The sequence below is a fragment of the Coregonus clupeaformis genome, chromosome 24 (assembly GCF_020615455.1).
Source record: "Coregonus clupeaformis isolate EN_2021a chromosome 24, ASM2061545v1, whole genome shotgun sequence".
Taxonomy (NCBI): Eukaryota; Metazoa; Chordata; class Actinopteri; order Salmoniformes; family Salmonidae; genus Coregonus; species Coregonus clupeaformis.
Genome location: NC_059215.1, coordinates 22,704,289 through 22,722,222, shown reverse-complemented (window position 1 = coordinate 22,722,222; position 17,934 = coordinate 22,704,289). Strand labels below are relative to the sequence as shown.

The following is a 17,934-nucleotide window of genomic DNA, read 5'->3' as shown; positions in this document are numbered from 1 at the left end:
ACAACTTAAGTTTGTATAGTACGAGGCTCTACAAATCCACTTACGCTCATGAACACATTAGAGTTGGAGCTCATTAAGTATTTTCAATATGTCCTTGGATCTTTTATCGAGAGCTTGGGACTATAAGGTTCTGTCTGCAAAAAGAGGATTCTGAGATAATTGGCTTTAAAGTTCAGTAACATTTCAACTAACTATCTACTAACCCTAACCCTTACCCTAACCTTAACCATAACCTTAGCAACAGTTGCTTATCAACAGATAGTTTGTTGATAGTAGAGCATCCACAGATGGACTATCCAAATAAAGTGTGACCTAAAGTTCCGAACCCTCCTTGGTTTGAATAGTGTCAACAATTTGTATCTTGTATTCTTTTGAACTTAACAACATGAATTGGGGTATTTAGAGTCCTATATAGGTAGATAACATTTAATAGAACAAGGCTATGTCAATAACGACATTTTGACAAAAATGCACATAGAACCTTATAGTCCCAAGCTCTCGATATGTGTGTCACACAACACTTCTTCAACGATGTTCTTGATAAAGCTAGACCAAACTGCACCGTAGAACACAGAGGAGTTGCCCTCTGCCAGCAGATGAAGGGGAAACCATAATTTATCACACACGGGAGTGAGCACACATCACCCTGTCCGCACGGTTCTCCAATTAACCAGCAGGTGGCGATACAGAACAGACCAACATCATGCAGGAGGAAAGGGTAGGCCAGGGATTAGAAAACATCAATGCGTCCCAACTGAGCTGAGGACAGAGAATTTCTAAGTGCATATGCTCTGCTCATCAAAATTACATGATTATCTTTATATGCGGACTACATCAAGTGGGAAATTCAAATTGACCATCTATGCTTAAAGCACCAAATTAATGTCTGACTGAACTTCAAAGGCTATTAACTTATTCTTATGATTTTGTTAAGTTTATTTAGCAATGCAAATATAAACTGTGTGTGCATTTCACTGCTGAGAGTGTAACCCTGTCTTCCACTTTGTCTGCCCATACAGTTGAAGTCGGAAGTTTACATACACCTTAGCCAAATACATTTAAACTCTGTTTTTCACAATTCCTGACATTTAATCCTAGTAAAAATTCCCTGTTTTAGGTCAGTTAGGATCACCACTTTATTTTAAGAATGTGAAATGTCAGAATAATAGTAGAGAGAATTATTTATTTCAGCTTTTATTTATTTCATCACATTCCCAGTGGGTCAGAAGTTTACATACACTCAATTAGTATTTGGTAGCGTTGCCTTTAAATTGTTTAACTTGGGTCAAACGTTTCGGGTAGCCTTTCACAAGCTTCCCACAATTAGTTGGGTGAATTTTGGCCCATTCCTCCTGACAGAGCTGGTGTAACTGAGTCAGGTTTGTAGGCCTCCTTGCTCGCACACGCTTTTTCAGTTCTGCCCACACATTTTCTATAGGATTGAGGTCAGAGCTTTGTGATGGCCACTCCAATACCTTGTTGTCCTTCAGCCATTTTGCCACAACTTTGGAAGTATGCTTGGGGTCATTGTCCATTTGGAAGACCCATTTGCGACCAAGCTTTAACTTCCTGACTGATGTCTTGAGATGTTGCTTCAATATATACACATAATTTTCCTTCCTCATGATGCCATCTATTTTGTGAAGTGCACCAGTCCCTCCTGCAGCAAAGCACCCCCACAGCATGCTGCTGCCACCCCCGTGCTTCACGGTTGGGATGTTGTTCTTCGGCTTGCAAGTGGCCCCCTTTTTCCTCCAAACATAACGATGGTCATTATGGCCAAACAGTTCTATTTTTGTTTAATCAGACCAGAGGACATTTCTCCAAAAAGTACGATCTTTGTCCCCACGTGCAGTTGCAAACCGTAGTCTGGCTTTTTTATGGAGGTTTTGGAGCAGTGGCGTCTTCCTTGCTGAGCGGCCTTTCAGGTTATGTCGATATAGGACTCGTTTTACTGTGGATATAGATACTTTTGTACCTGTTTCCTCCAGCACCTTTGCTGTTGTTCTGGGATTGATTTGCACTTTTCGCACCAAAGTACGTTCATCTCTAGGAGACAGAACGCGTCTCCTTCCTGAGCGGTATGACGGCTACGTGGTCCCATGGTGTTTATACTTGCCTACTATTGTTTGTACAGATGAACGTGGTACCTTTAGGCGTTTGGAAATTGCTCCCATGGATGAACCAGACTTGTGGAGGTCTACACATTTTTTTCTGAGGTCTTGGCTGATTTCTTTTGATTTTCCCATGTCAAGCAAAGAGGCACTGAGTTTGAAGGTAGGCCTTGAAATACAGCCACAGGTACACCTCCAATTGTCTCAAATGATGTCAATTAGCCTATCAGAAGCTTCTAAAGCCATTACATCATTTTCTGGAATTTTCAAAGCTGTTTAAAGGCACAGTCAACTTATTGTATGTACTCTTCTGACCCACTGGAATTGTGATAAAGTGAATTATAAGTGAAATAATCTGTCTGTAAACAATTGTTGGAAAAATTACTTGTGTCATGCACAAAGTAGATGTCCTAACCGACTTGCCAAAACTATAGTTTGTTAACAAGACATTTGTGGAGTGGTTGAAAAACAAGTTTTAATGACTCCAACCGAAGTGTATGTAAACTTCAGACTTCAACTGTATGTTCTGGGTTTGGTGTGTAGGAATGCAGCCCCTGCTGCCGCAACCACCCTGTACAAATGGAAGGTAAACTGCAGGTAGAAACAGAGATTCAGGTTCACAGAGGTTAACATGGGGAATAAAGCAAACATCTACAGAAGTCAGACACAGGTTGTCGCCCCATTGAAATATTTTTCACAGCTATACTGTAACAGTGTCTTAAATGGGAAGGACCGGAGAGGATCCAATGTGAGAGGAATCTCAGATGTGATATTCTGTATTCCTGACCTCAGTTAACTCTCCTGGCTGTCATGACCCGACCATAGACAGAGGTGATAGTAGAGTGCTTAGGGAATCAGAAATTAGTTTGAAGCAGAGCTGATGGCTCAGCCTGGTCTCATAGACTAGACGTAACATAGTAAACTTAAATCCTGGACACTGAAATTAGTATGATATGTTATGTTTGGTATGGTTACATAGGAAAGATGGTTACTTAAGGCAAAAACGAAAGTAGGGTGGTTGGTCGAGGTGGATGAGTAGATGTATAACTAGAAAGTCTAGCAATCCAAAGGTTGCGAGTTCAAATCTCATCACAGACAATTTTGGGTGATGGACATCCACAAATTAATACATACCATATGAAACTTAACATATCATACTAAATGGAGTGTATCGGATTAACGTACAGAATAATACGAAATGCTCTGAGACCAGGTTGGATGGCTCCTCTCTCTGTCTGCTGAATGACTGTTGTGACGTGACATCACCTCTCTGAGACAGGAGATGGGGTCCTAAAGCTCTGATGAATGTGGGCCGTATTGTCCTGCCATGGAATTAAAGCCCCATGTGGCCTGTGTGTCAACACGGATAGTGGTTTCCACAGCAACAGGCAGCGCTGGCAAGGTTAGTCAGTCTAGACATGCCTCTCAGTGTGTTCGTTGGTTGTCTCTTCCTGATGCCTCTGACATCACAGCGCTGCCTGGCAAAAAATCATCTCTGGTATAATGACTCAGGTTACATGCAGCTGGAAGCTGGAAGCCTAAAGCACGCTGAGGAAATTGATGATGAAACTGTATGTGGTCACAATAAAACTAGTGGTAGCCTTGGAATTAGCTTTTTGGATCAGGAGGGTGCCATGTTTTCCTAGTAGCTCAGCGTAATCTGCTCTTCCTTCAAAATATGTAAACATCACATTAAAAAGTATTTAAAAAATATATATTTATTTGAGAATACAGCTTACCAAGCAAGTTACTGCCTAGAGGAGTAATAACTGTATCATTGAACACAGACTCACTGCATGGTCATTCAGCATCTCCCTCTACAGCACAGTTGGAAATCAAACCTGCCTCGGAGTTGAGCATGTAGCGCTCACATTTCATTACCACAACATTAGTTTGGGGTTTGTTTCCTTATCTAACCTTGTGTACCCCATCTGCTGTATGAGAGCTCCCACTTATCTCAGTGTGTCTCGGCTGAAGCAGAGCAGTGCCGTGGCAAATACAGCAATATAGGCTTCTGTAATTTATCTGCCTAAGCCACACACACACATGGACGCACACACATGCATACCCATACTCAAATACACACATACATAGACACCCGTACCCACACAGCGCTCTATAGAGAGATGGTGAGAAGTGCTGCAGTCTAACGGAATCCATGCATTCTCTGTTAATTATCAAGTAGAGGGAGGATCCACTGGGCTCAGGCTGTAGTAAATGCCTGTCACCAGTTCACACACACAATGGGGAAGCACAGGCTTAGCGTTAGTGTCATGGGAGCTGTGGCATGGGGGGGGCAACAGTATACAGGGGAGTTGGACATGACCTATTATGCCTCTCTTGAAGGGTATTCGGAGGGATATTTTGAGGGTTATACGGAGGGATACTTTGAGGGTTATATGGAGGGATATTTTGAGGGGTATTTTGAGGGGTATATGAAGAGATATTTTGAGGGGTATATGGAGGGGTATATAGTGCATTCGGAAAGTATTCAGACCTTGACTTTTTCCACATTTTGTTACGTTACAGCCTTATTCTAAAAAATATTAAATACATGTTTTTCCTCTCAATCTACACACAATACCCCATAATAACAAAGCGAAAACATGTTTTTAGAAAGTTTTGCAAATGTATTTTATTAAAAACCTAACAGAAATACCTTATTTACATAAGTATTCAGACCCTTTACTATGAGACTCGAAATGTAGCTCCGGTGCATCCTGTTTCCATTGATGATCCTTGAGATGTTTCTACAACTTGGAGTCCACCTGTGGTAAATTCAATGGCTTTGACATGATTTGGAAAGGCACACACCTGTCTATATAAGGTCCCACAGTTGACAATGCATGTCAGAGCAAAAACCAAGCCATGAGGTTGAAGGAATTGTCCGTAGAGCTCTGAGACAGGACTGTGTTGAGGCACAGATCTGTGGAAGGGTACCAAAACATTTCTGCAGCATTGAACATCCCCAAGAACATGGTGGCCTCCATCATTCTTAAATGGAAGAAGAATGGAACCACCAACTCTTCCTAGAGCTGGCCGCCCAGCCAAACTGAGCAATCGGGGGAGAAGGGATTTGGTCAGGGAGGTGACCAAGAACCCGATGGTTCCTCTGTGGAGATGGGAGAACCTTCCAGAAGGACAACCATCTCTGCAGCACCAATCAGGCCTTTATGGTAGAGTGGCCAGACGGAAGCCACTCCTCAGTAAAAGGCACATGACTGCCCGCTTGGAGTTAGCCAAAAAGCACCTAAAGAACTCTCAGCCATGTGTTCTTAGGGTAGTTGAAAGGTGAATCTGCACCCCAGTCTGAGGTCCTGCTCCAGAGCGCTCAGGACCTCAGACTGGGGTGAAGATTCACCTTCCAACAGGACAACGACCCTAAGAACACAGCCAAGACAATGCAGGAGTGGCTTTGGGACAAGTCTCTGAATGTCCTTGCGTGGCCCAGCCAGAGCCTGGACTTGAACCCGATCGAACATCTCTGGAGAGATCTGAAAATAGCTGTGCAGCGATGCTCCCCATCCAACCTGACAGTGCTTGAGAGGATCTGCAGAGAAGAATGGGAGAAACTCAGCAAATACAGGCGTGCCAAGCTTGTAGCGTCATACCCAAGAAGACTTGAGGCTGTAATCGCTGCCAAAGGTCCTTCAACAAAGTACTGAGTAAAGGGTCTGAATATTATGATACTTATGATAATGGCGCCAGAGGAGATAGCTGCCGTTTTACGGGCTCCTAACCAATTGTGCTATTGTGTGTGTTTTTCGCGTTATTTGTAACCTATTTTGTACATAATGTTTCTGTCACCGTCTCTTATGACCGAAAAGAGCTTCCGAATATCAGAACAGCGATTACTCACCTTGTACTGGACAAATATTTTTTTATTTAATGAGTTGGACGCAAAGGATTTACTTCAGACACCGGACAAGGCCCAAATCTCCGTCATTCACATGAAGAAGAGACGGACATATAGGGGACGTAAGTCGGGCTGCCTCGAGTGGGTAACCCACCTCTACCTTTCTTACTATTAACGTGCAATTATTGGATAATAAACTGGATGAGCTCCGATCAAGACTATCCTACCAATGGGACATTAAAACTGTAATATCTTATGTTTTACCAAGTCGTGGCTGAATGATGACATGGATAACATACAGCTGGCTGGGTTTTCCGTGCATCGGCAAGATAGAACAGCTGCCTACGGTAAGACAATCTAATATTAAGGAAGTCTCAAGGTTGTGCTCGCCTGAGGTAGAGTATCTCATGATAAGCTGTAGACCACACTATTTACAAAGATAGTTTTCATCTATATTTTTCGTAGCTGTCTATTTACCACCACAAACCGATACTGGCACTAAGACCGCACTCAACGAGCTGTATAAGGCCATAAGCAAACAAGAAAATGCTTATCCAGAGGCGGCGCTCCTAGAGGACGGGGACTTTAATGCAGGGAAACTTAAATCAGTTTTACCTAATTTCTACCAGCATGTTACATGTGTAACCAGAGGAAAAATCCACACACAGAGACACATACAAAGCTCTCCCTCGCCCTCCATTTGGCAAATCTGATCATAACTCTATCCTCCTGATTCATGCTTACAAGCAAACACTAAAGCAGGAAGTACCAGTGACTCGCTCAATACGGAAGCGGTCAGATAACGCAGATGCTAAGCTACAGGACTGTTTTGCTAGCACAGACTGGAATATGTTCCGGGATTCTTCCGATGGCATTGAGGAGTACACCACATCAGTCACTGGCTTCAACAATAAGTGCATCGATGAAGTCGCCCCCACAGTGACCGTACATATATACCCCAACGAGAAGCCATGGATTACAGGCAACATCGGCACTGAGCTAAAGGGTAGAGCTGCCACTTTCAAAGAGCGGGACTCTAACCCGGACGGTTATAAGAAATCCAACTATGCCCTCCGATAAACCATCAAACAAGCAAAGCGTCAATACAAGACTAAGATTGAATCCTACTACACCGGCTCCAACGCTCGTCAGATGTGGCAGGGCTTGCAAACTATTACAGACTACAAAGGGAAACACAGCCGCGAGCTGCCCAGTGACACGAGCGTACCAGACGAGCTAAATGACTTCTATGCGTGCTTCGAGGCAAGCAACACTGAAGTATGCATGAGAGCACCAGCTGTTTCCCGGACAAATGTGTGATCACGCTCTCCGTAGCCGATGTGAGTAAGACCTTTAAACAGGTCAACATTCACAAGGCCGCAGGGCCAGATGGATTACCAGGACGTGTACTCTGAGCATGCGCTGACCAACTGGCAAGTGTCTTCACTGACATTTTCAACCTCTCCCTGACCGAGTCTGTAATACCAACATGTTTCAAGCAGACCACCATAGTCCCTGTGCTCAAGAACACCAAGGTAACCTGCATAAATGACTACCAACCCGTAGCACTCACATCTGTAGCCATGAAGTGCTTTGAAAGGCTGGTCATGGCTCACATCAACACCATTATCCCAGAAACCCTAGACCCACTCCAATTTGTATACCGCCCCAACAAATCCACAGATGACGCAATCTCTATTGCACTCCTGTTACGAACCCCGTGGCTTTAAACGTCTAGGGTGGATGGACAAGAGACCCATAACATAATTCATGCAAATTAGAATCGTGACATGGAAACAGTGAGAACAAAAACTACACGACAACCATAAACTACCATCAAACATAAAATGTTTATTTTGAACACACGGTAAAGGTTTGGGAGAAAGGGCTGAGCAGGACCCAAGAAATGAAACAATAGTGTAAAAAAAACCCTAAACTGATCTTGCCTGCCTCAAGAACCGCTAAGCTACTGCTAATCATACAAAAATTACAGTGGGTGGTCCGCTCAGGTCTAACTAGTGTTTTTAGACAGTTTTCTTCCTACGGGTAATGTATGCCCAAGGGCAACTTGCTTAAATCCCCCTTTTCCCAGAAACACACAACAAAGTTACCAAACAGAGTAACCAGCAAATTAGTGAGTACACAAAACACAGGACACCACAGTATCCATACTCACATACAGAAAATAGTCTCTCCCAACAAACAACTGACTGGCTTTTAAAACAATGGGAGGTGTAAGTGGGAAACCAGAAACAGGTGGTGCAATACAGAGGAATGTCCACTGATTGGTCCACCTCAGCAATCAGCAGACAAACGGATGTCAATCGACCACCAATCAGGAACATAAAGGACACCTGTGATTAGGGCAGAAGGAGAGGAAAAACACAAAAAGACACAGGATACCTGTATCCGTAACACTCCCACCCTTAAAAGAGCAAACCACAATGGTTTGCGACACACGTACCATCACAACACCCAAAATTCAAAGATCAACCGCATCCTGACGGGATAACAAAAAACCTAGTTCATTAAACACGAGACAAAGCATCTGCCAACACATTATCCGACCCATTTTTGTGGCGGATCTCCAAATTATAATTTTGCACTACAAGTGCCCAACGCATAAGGCATTGGTTCTGGTTGTACATCCGGTGGAGAAAAACTAAGGGGTTATGGTCAGTATACACTATCACTGGTAATGCACTGGAACCAACATGAACTTCAAAGTACTGCAGAGCTAACAACAAAGCTAGAGCTTCTTGTTCAATAGTGGAATAGTTTGTCTGACATTTGTTAAATTTCCGCAAAAAATAACAGACAGGATGGTCCACAACCACTCTGGTCCTGCTGCAGTAGAACAGCACCTCTGGCACTTGCATCTACCTCCAGTTTAAACGGTCGTTCAAAATCTGGCGCAGCAAGAACAGGAGTACTACATAAGAGTGCTTTAGCAGTGTTGAAAGCAGTATGACAATCTTCAGACCATACAAATGTTCTCGCCGGACTGAGCAAATCCATTAATGGAGCAACTACCGCAGATACATTTTTACAGAAACTACGGTAGTAGCCATAAAAAGCGGCGTAGCTCTCTTCTGGTGGTAGGTGCGGGAAATGCATTTATAGCTGAGACCTTGACATCTACAGGGCGCACCTGACCATGGCCAACCTGTTTACCGAGATAAGTAACAGTGGCCTTCCCAAACTCGCACTTTGCTAAGTTCAGGGTTAGAGAAGCGGCTGCTAGACGTTCACACACTACCCTTAGAGTGTTAACATGATCAGACCACTCAGTTGAATAAATTACCAGATCATCAAGGTAAGCACTACAATTAGGAACTCCAGCCAATACTGTGTTAACCAGGCGTTGGAAAGTGGCTGGTGCGTTCCGCATCCCAAATGCCATGACAGCATATTGTAGGAAGTGATCTGGGGTCACAAAGGCAGAGATGTCGGAGGCACGTGAGGTTAACGGCACCTGCCAGTAACCTTTTAGAAGATCTAGTTTGGTTACATAAGTAGGAGCACCAACAGTGTCAATACAGTCATCCAGTCTGGGTAACGGGAACGAGTCGGGCACTGTGACAGCATTGACCTTCCGATAGTCCGTACATAACCTGGATGTCCCATCAGGTTTAGGAACCAGAATGCACGGAGAACTCCAAGGACTTGAACTTGGCATAGCCAGGTTATTCTCCAGCAAATAACCGACCTCATCCCTCATTATCTTTCTTTTAGAGACGTTGACACGATAAGCATGTTGCTTGATAGGTGCAGCGTTTCCAACATTAATGTCATGTTCTAACACATTTGTGCATGTAGGAACATCATTAAAAAGACATGGAAAGCTGTGTAATAGTCTCACAATATCATCTGACTGTCCTTCCGTTAAATGAATCAGGCTTGACGGGAGAAACAGCAGCATCTCTGAATTGGGCAATCTAGCACACTGCTGCTGAGTATTGCGCAATTCCAAACCATCTCCGTCCACATCATTAACATGACTTCCCACTACAGCCGCAGCAGCAATAGAGACAGCCGATTCGGCCAGTTTCTCTGGACTGTCTATCTGAGTGACGGGTCTGGTGTGGTATGTCTTCAACATGTTAACGTGGCACACACGAGATTGGCATTTTCTATCAGGAGTCTGTATCACGTAGTCAGTTTCACTTAGTTTCTTTTCAATTACATAAGGACCAGAGAAACGTGCTGACAATGACGCTCCTGGCACAGGCAACAATACAAGAACTTGGTCACCTGGCTGCAGTGAACGAGAAACAGCCTGGGTGTCATAATGCCGTTTCATCCGTCTCTGTGAGGAAGACAGCGCTTCCTTTGCTAGAACACAGGCACCATGTAGGCGCTCACGAAAGCGACTAACGTAGTCCAACACATTTTCTTTCACACACAACTCTTGTGATAAAAACTGATCCTTAAGGACTTTCATAGGTCCTCTCATGGTGTGTCCAAACACCAGTTCAGCTGGGCTGAACCCTAAGGATTCCTGTACTGTCTCACGGACCGCAAACAAAACTAGAGGAACTCCCTCATCCCAATCCTTCTCAGATTCCAAGCAATATTTACGGAGCATAGACTTCAGTGTCTGATGCCAACGTTCAAGCGCACCCTGAGACTCTGGGTGATATGCGCTTGACACACGGTGTGTAACTGACAAGGATTTTAACACTTGTTTGAAAAGCTTAGAAAGGAAATTCGTACCCTGATCAGTTTGTACCACCTTAGGTAACCCAAAAGTTGAGAAGAATTTGATCAACACTTTACTCACCACCGGAGCAGTAATCCTTCGCAGAGGAATGGCCTCTGGGTACCTGGTGGCCACACACATAATCGTCAACAGAAACTGGTTACCAGATTTTGTCTTTGGTAATGGTCCAACACAATCAACCATCACATGTTCGAATGGTTCACCTATGGCCGGTATGGGACAAAGAGGCGCGGGAGGAATAACCTGTTTCGGTTTCCCAGTTACTTGACAGGTGTGGCAAGTCCGACAGAACTGAGCCACATCTTGTTTTAAACCAGGCCAAAAGAAATGTCGCAAAACCCGATCATAAGTCTTGGTAACTCCCAGATGTCCGGACCACTGGTGATCATGAGCGAGGGATAAAACGTTTTGTCGAAAGGCTGTAGGAATCACTATTTGGTAAACAGCATTCCAATCTCCGCCAGCGTCAACATGGGATGTCCATTTACGCATGAGGAGATTACCATCAATGAAGTATACCATGTTTTTCTTCTTTAGCTCCTCCTCTGAGACAACACTAGAAAAACATTTAGCCAGGCTAATGTCAACCTTCTGGTTAGCGATCAGCTGCTCACGAGTGACTGGTAACTGTATTGCCTCAGCAACAAGTTCCACATCCTTCTTCCTTTCCCTGGGCTGTTGGTCAGACTGCACCAGCTTACCAGAGGTAGCACCCGAGCTATCCTCTGGGTCACAGTCTCTGAATAGAATCGCGTTCGACAAATCTATCACGTCACCCACTTGTCGTGCTTGAGCACGTGTGACAGCACAAGCGGAGAACACATCTGGATAACCCTGTGCCAGCTCCTCGGAGAGAGACTGGTCACTTTTATCCAATACCTCCAATACGGGTATCACCTTTCCTCCGGCAATATCGTTGCCCATTATAAATGTCACACCTTTTACTGGCAACATAGGACGTACTCCAACTCTGAACAATCCACTGACTAACTCAGAGTGTACGTTCACAAAGTGCAATGGCACTGGGACGAATCCCATTTCAATTCCTTGTACTAACACACTGGAACCACAATATGTATTATTGGACAAGGGCAACACATCAGATAGTATGAACGACTGCGCCGCACCAGTATCTCTGAGGATTCTAACCGGGCGCTGAGACGCTTCGTCATCTGATATGGAAACAAACCCCTCAAAAATTAACGGGTCATAACTGTGATCTGGGACTGGGACTTGCACATTCACTATGAGGCATCTGCTTTGATTCCGGCCTTACAACCGTACGAATCAGCCCAACACCCGTTGGCGGCCTGGCGTGCTGAGGCATCCCCTGTTTGCGTTTTAGCAGAAAGCAATCATTAACCATATGTCCCACCTTATGACAATAGAAACAGTGACGCACATCTTTTGGGCGTGCTGGATGTACTTCTGGTCGACTAGGACTAAAATTTAGCAACTCTGCGGCCCTGCTCTCCGTACGAGCCGAAAACACGCTCTTATGCGTCAACACAAACTCGTCTGCCAATACAGACGCTTCCGACAGTAAGGATACTTTCTGTTCGTTCAGATAAACTACAATGCGTTCGGGTAAGCAATTTTTAAACTCTTCTAACAAGATTAACTCCCGTAGAGAGTTAAAATCAGTTACCTTACTAGCACTGTGCCATTTGTCAAACAGATTTCCTTTGTCTCTAGCAAACTCCACATAAGTCTGAGTAGAATACTTTTTATGAGACCTAAATCTCTGTCGATATGCCTCAGGAACAAGCTCATAGGCACGAAGAACAGTAGCTTTGACCACGTCATAATTCAAGCTGTCTTCAAGAGGTAGTGCTGACAGAACCTCTTGGGCTTTACCTGTTAATTTACACTGAAGTAATAGGCACCATACCTCTTCGGGCCATTTCAATGCTACACGCTCAAAAACACTGAAATATGAATCAACCTCTGACTCCCTAAACACAGGTACCAAGGTGATCTGTCTACTAATATAAAAAGTAGCAGACGACACAGCTGGTGAGGACGGCTCACTAGCAGGCATAGTATGAGCAGAGACTAACCTCACGGTTTCTGCCTCCAATTCCAGTTTACGCATCTCTAGTTCCTGATCAAGTCTACGCGTCTCCAGTTCTTGATCAAGCCTACGCGTCTCCAGTTCCATCTTACGCGTCTCCTGTTCTGCCTCTAGCTTACGCGTCTCCTGTTCTGCCTCTAGCTTACGCGTCTCCAGCTTGTCTTGCCTGATTTGTGCCCGCTCTTCCGCCTCCATTTGGAGCCGTGTCAAGCGGACATCCATCCTGGCATCACTGTCGGACAGTGGGGAGAGTGGGTCAAAACGGGGCAATGTGGCTGGAGCCTCGTCCTCAGACACCGACGGGCTTACAGGAGCAGCAGCCACATCCCCTACAGGAGCAGCAGACTCAGGCGGCGGTAACTCATGCACTCGCTCGTTCAACAATATCTCTAACACTGTTTTCCTAACTTCTGCTTTCACTAAAACCCTTGATATGGGTACAGAAAAGTGGTCAGCCAAAGCCTGTAGATCCACTCTACGGCAATTCTCAAAAACCTCCCACGTAGGGTTTTCCAAAAAGGCATCCAACTCAAAAGTAGCCATCTTAAACTAGCAACACTAGCCGACGAATACTGAACACAAAACCAGTTAGTTACAGCTGCCAAGCTCAACACTGAACCAGACACTAACTAATTTGCATGAGTAGCATGGGTATCAATGAGAATGATCCCAGACGAGCCCCCACATTATGTTACGAACCCCGTGGCTTTAAACGTCTAGGGTGGATGGACAAGAGACCCGTAACATAATTCATGCAAATTAGAATCGTGACATGGAAACAGTGAGAACAAAAACTACACGACAACCATAAACAACCGTCAAACATAAAATGTTTATTTTGTACACACGGTAAAGGTTTGGGAAAAAGGGCTGAGCAGGACCCAAGAAATGAAATAATAGTGTAAAAAAAACCTAAACTGATCTAGCCTGCCTCAAGAACCACTAAGCTACTGCTAATCATACAAAAATTACAGTGGGTGGTCCGCTCAGGTCTAACTAGTGTTTTTAGACAGTTTTCTTCCTAATGTATGCCCAAGGGCAACTTGCTTAAATCCCCCTTTTCCCAGAAACACACAACAAAGTTACCAAACAGAGTAACCAGCAAATGAGTGAGTACACAAAACACAGGACACCACAGTATCCATACTCACATACGGAAAATAGTATCTCCCAACAAACACAACTGACTGGCTTTTAAAACAATGGGAGGTGTAAGTGGGAAACCAGAAACAGGTGGTGCAATACAGAGGAATGTCCACTGATTGGTCCACCTCAGCAATCAGCAGACAAACGGATGTCAATCGACCACCAATCAGGAACATAAAGGACACCTGTGATTAGGGCAGAAGGAGAGGAAAAACACAAAAAGACAGGATACCTGTATCCGTAACAACTCCACACTGCCCTTTCCCACCTGGACAAAAGGAACACCTATGTGAGAATGCTATTCATTGACTACAGCTCGGCGTTCAACACCATAGTGCCCTCAAAGCTCATAACTAAGCTAAGGACCCTGGGACTAGACACCTCCCTCTGCAACTGGATTCTGGACTTCCTGACGGGCCTCCCCAGGGGGTAAGGGTAGGCAACAACATATCTGCCATGCTGATCCTCAACACGGGGGCCCCTCAGGGGTGCGTGCTCAGTCCCCTCCTGTACTCCCTGTTCACCATGACTGCATGGCCAAGCACGACTCCAACACCATCATTAAGTTTGCCGACGAAACAACAGTGGTAGGCCTGATCACCGACAACGATGAGACAGCCTATAAGGAGGAGGTCAGAGACCTGGCCGTGTGGTGCCAGGATAACAACCTCTCCCTCAACGTGATCAAGACAAAGGAGATGATTGAGGACTACAGGAAAAGAAGGGCAGAGCACGCCCCCATTCTCATCGACAGGGGGCTGTAGTGGAGTAGGTTGAGAGCTTCAAGTTCCTTGGTGTCCACATCACCAACAAACTATCATGGTCCAAACACACCAAGACAGTCGTGAAGAGGGCACGACAAAGCCTATTCCCCCTCAGGAGACTGAAAAGATTTGGCATGGGTCCTCAGATCCTCAAAAAGTTCTACAGCTGCACCATCGAGAGCATCCTGACTGGTTGCATCACCACCTGGTATGGCAACTTCTCGGCCTCTGACCGCAAGACACCACAGAGGGTAATGCGTACGGCCCAGTACATCACTGGGGCCAAGCTTCCTGCCATCCAGGACCTCTATACCAGGTGTTGTCAGAGGAAGGCTCTAAAAATTGCCAAAGACTCCAGCCACCCTAGGCATGGACTGTTCTCTCTGCTACTGCACATAAAGCGGTACCGGAGCGCCAAGTCTAGGTCCAAAAGGCTTCTTAACAGCTTCTACCTTCAAACCATAAGACTCCTGAACAGCTAATCAAATGGCTACCCGGACTATTTGCATTGACCCCCCCGCTGCTGCTACTCTCTGTTTATTATCTATGCATAGTCACTTTACCTCTACCTACATGTACATATTACCTCAATTACATCGACTAACCTGTGCCCCCGCACATTGACTCTATACCGGTACCCCCTGTATATAGCCTCGTTACTGTTATTTTATTGTTGCTCTTTAATTATTATTATTATTATTTAATTTTTTATTATTATTATTATTATTATTATTATTATTATTATATATTTTTTTTTACTTCAGTTTATTTTAGTAATTACTTTCTAACACTTATTTTTCTTGAAACTGCATTGTTGGTTAAGGGCTTGTAAGCATTTCACTGCATGTGACAAATACAATTTGATATTTCAGTTTTTTAAATTAGCAAACATTTCTACAAACCTGTTTTTGCTTTGTCATTATGGGGTATTGTGTGTAGATTAATGGGAGAAAAAAAACGATTTAATCAATTTTAGAATAAGGCTATAACGTAACAACATTTGAAAAAAGTCAAGGGGTCTGAATACTTTCCGAATGCACTATATTGAGGGATATTTTGAAGGGCATTTTAAGGGGTATTTTGAGGTATATTGTGAGGGGTATTTTGAGGGGTATATTGAGGGATATTTTGAAGGACATTTTGAGGGGTATTCTGTCATTATCCACTTGGTCATTCAGAATGTTTTTCGATGACAGAAACGCAGACGACAACTTGGTACTGTTTTGGTGTGATCGTTTTAGGCTGCCAGGGGTGCCTGGTCAGTGCCAGCAGCGTTTTCATCTTGTTAAACTTGATGCAGCAGCCACAAAAAATATTCCAGCCAACGGGAAAACAAGAACGAACTGTCTTTTCCTCTTCAATTTGAGCCAGATTGACAGTGCTCTGACCCAATGAGAATGGGGGGCACCAATGACTGAAATGAAATGTGTAGATTTATTAAAAATAAAAAACTGAAATATCACATTTACATAAGTATTCAGACCCTTTACTCAGTACTTTGTTGAAGCACCTTTGGCAGCGATTAAATCCTCCAGTCTTCTTGGGTATGAGGCTACAAGCTTGGCACACCTGTATTTGGGGAGTTTCTCACATTCTTCTCTGCAGATCCTCTCAAGCTCTGTCAGGTTGGATGGGGAGTGTCCAAAAGGCTTCTTTCAGGTCTATTTTCAGGTCTCTCCAGAGATGTTCGATCGGGTTCAAGTCCGGGCTCTAGCTGGGCCACTCAAGGACATTCAGAGACTTGTCCCGAAGCCACTCCTGCGTTGTCTTGGCTGTGTGCTTAGGGTCGTTGTCCTGCTGGAAGGTGAACCTTCGCCCCAGTCTGAGGTCCTGAGCGCTCTGGAGCAGCATTCATCAATGATCTCTCTGTACTTTGCTCCGTTCATCTTTGCCTCAATCCTGACTAGTCTCCCAGTCCCTGCCATTGAAAAACATCCCCACAGCATGATGCTGCCACCACCATGCTTCACCGTAGGGATGGTGCCAGGTTTCCTCCAGACGTGATGCTTGGCATTCAGGCCAAAGAGTTCAATCTTGGTTTCATCAGACCAGCGAATCTTGTTTCTCATGGCCTGAGAGTCTTTAGGTCCCTTTTGGCAAACTCCAAGCGGGCTGTCATGTGCCTTTTACTGAGGCCTGATTGGTGGAGTGTTGCAGAGATGATTGTCCTTCTGGAAGGTTCTCCCATCTCCACAGAGGAAATCTAGAGCTCTGTCAGAGTGAGTGACCATCGGGTTCTTGGTCACCTCCCTGACCAAGGCCCTTCTCCCCCAATTGCTCAGTTTGGCCGGGCAGCCAGCTCTAGGAAGAGTCTTGGTGGTTCCAAACTTCTTCCATTTAGGAATGATGGAGGCCAGTGTCTTCTTGGGGACCTTCAATGCTGCAGACATTTTTTGGTACCCTTTCCCAGAACTGACACAATCCTGTCTCGGAGCTCTACGGACAATTCCTTCGACCTCATGGCTTGGTTTTTGCTCTGACATGCACTGTCAACTGTGGGATCTTATATAGACAGGTGTGTGCTTTTCCAAATATTGTCCAATCAATTGAATTTACCCCAGGTGGACTCCAATAAAGTTGAAGAAACATCTCAAGGATGATTAATGGAAACAGGATGCACCTGATCCCTCAATTTCGAGTCTCATAGCAAAGGGTCTGACTACTTGTGTAAATAAGTTATTTCTGTTTGATGAGATGATGAGGTGCTGGTACGCCGGAGGTGATTAGGGTGCTTTGGGTTTCCATTCCGGTGTTGCCGAGATGGTGCGCTCAGACCGGTGGCTCAATAGACCGGCGAATCAGAGCGCCAGAGGGGAGCAACGGGAGGAGACGTGACAGGTCTGAATACTTTCCGAAGGCACTGTACCTCCAGGGGGCCCCACAATAATAATAAATTACATTTTGGGGGGTAAATATATATATTTGAGGAAAAACAGCTAACTTCCTGCATTTCAACACATATTGTCAACCCCAAAATAATAATAATAATTTTGGGGGGGAAATATTTTTTCTTTGGAAAAACAGATAACTTCCTGCATTTGAACACATTTTGTCATGGGACAGAGAGAAAAATGTGCAGTTTTATCCTGAACAAAAATATAAACGCAACATTTTCATGAGCTACAGTTCATATAAGGAATTCAGTCAATTGAAATAAATTCATTAGGCCCTAATCTATGGATTTCACATGACTGGGCAGGGGCGCACCATGGGTGGGCCTGGGAGGGCATAGGCCCACCCACTTGGGAGCCAAGCCC

General features: G+C 44.6%; 1 protein-coding gene across 1 annotated transcript in view; it reads right to left on the bottom strand.

Moving 5' to 3' along the window:
• The window catches only part of LOC121538465 (disks large-associated protein 4), a 137,547-nt gene that overhangs the window by 33,952 nt on the left and 85,661 nt on the right, over positions 1 to 17,934 (bottom strand). The gene's annotated exons all lie outside the window — the stretch shown is intronic.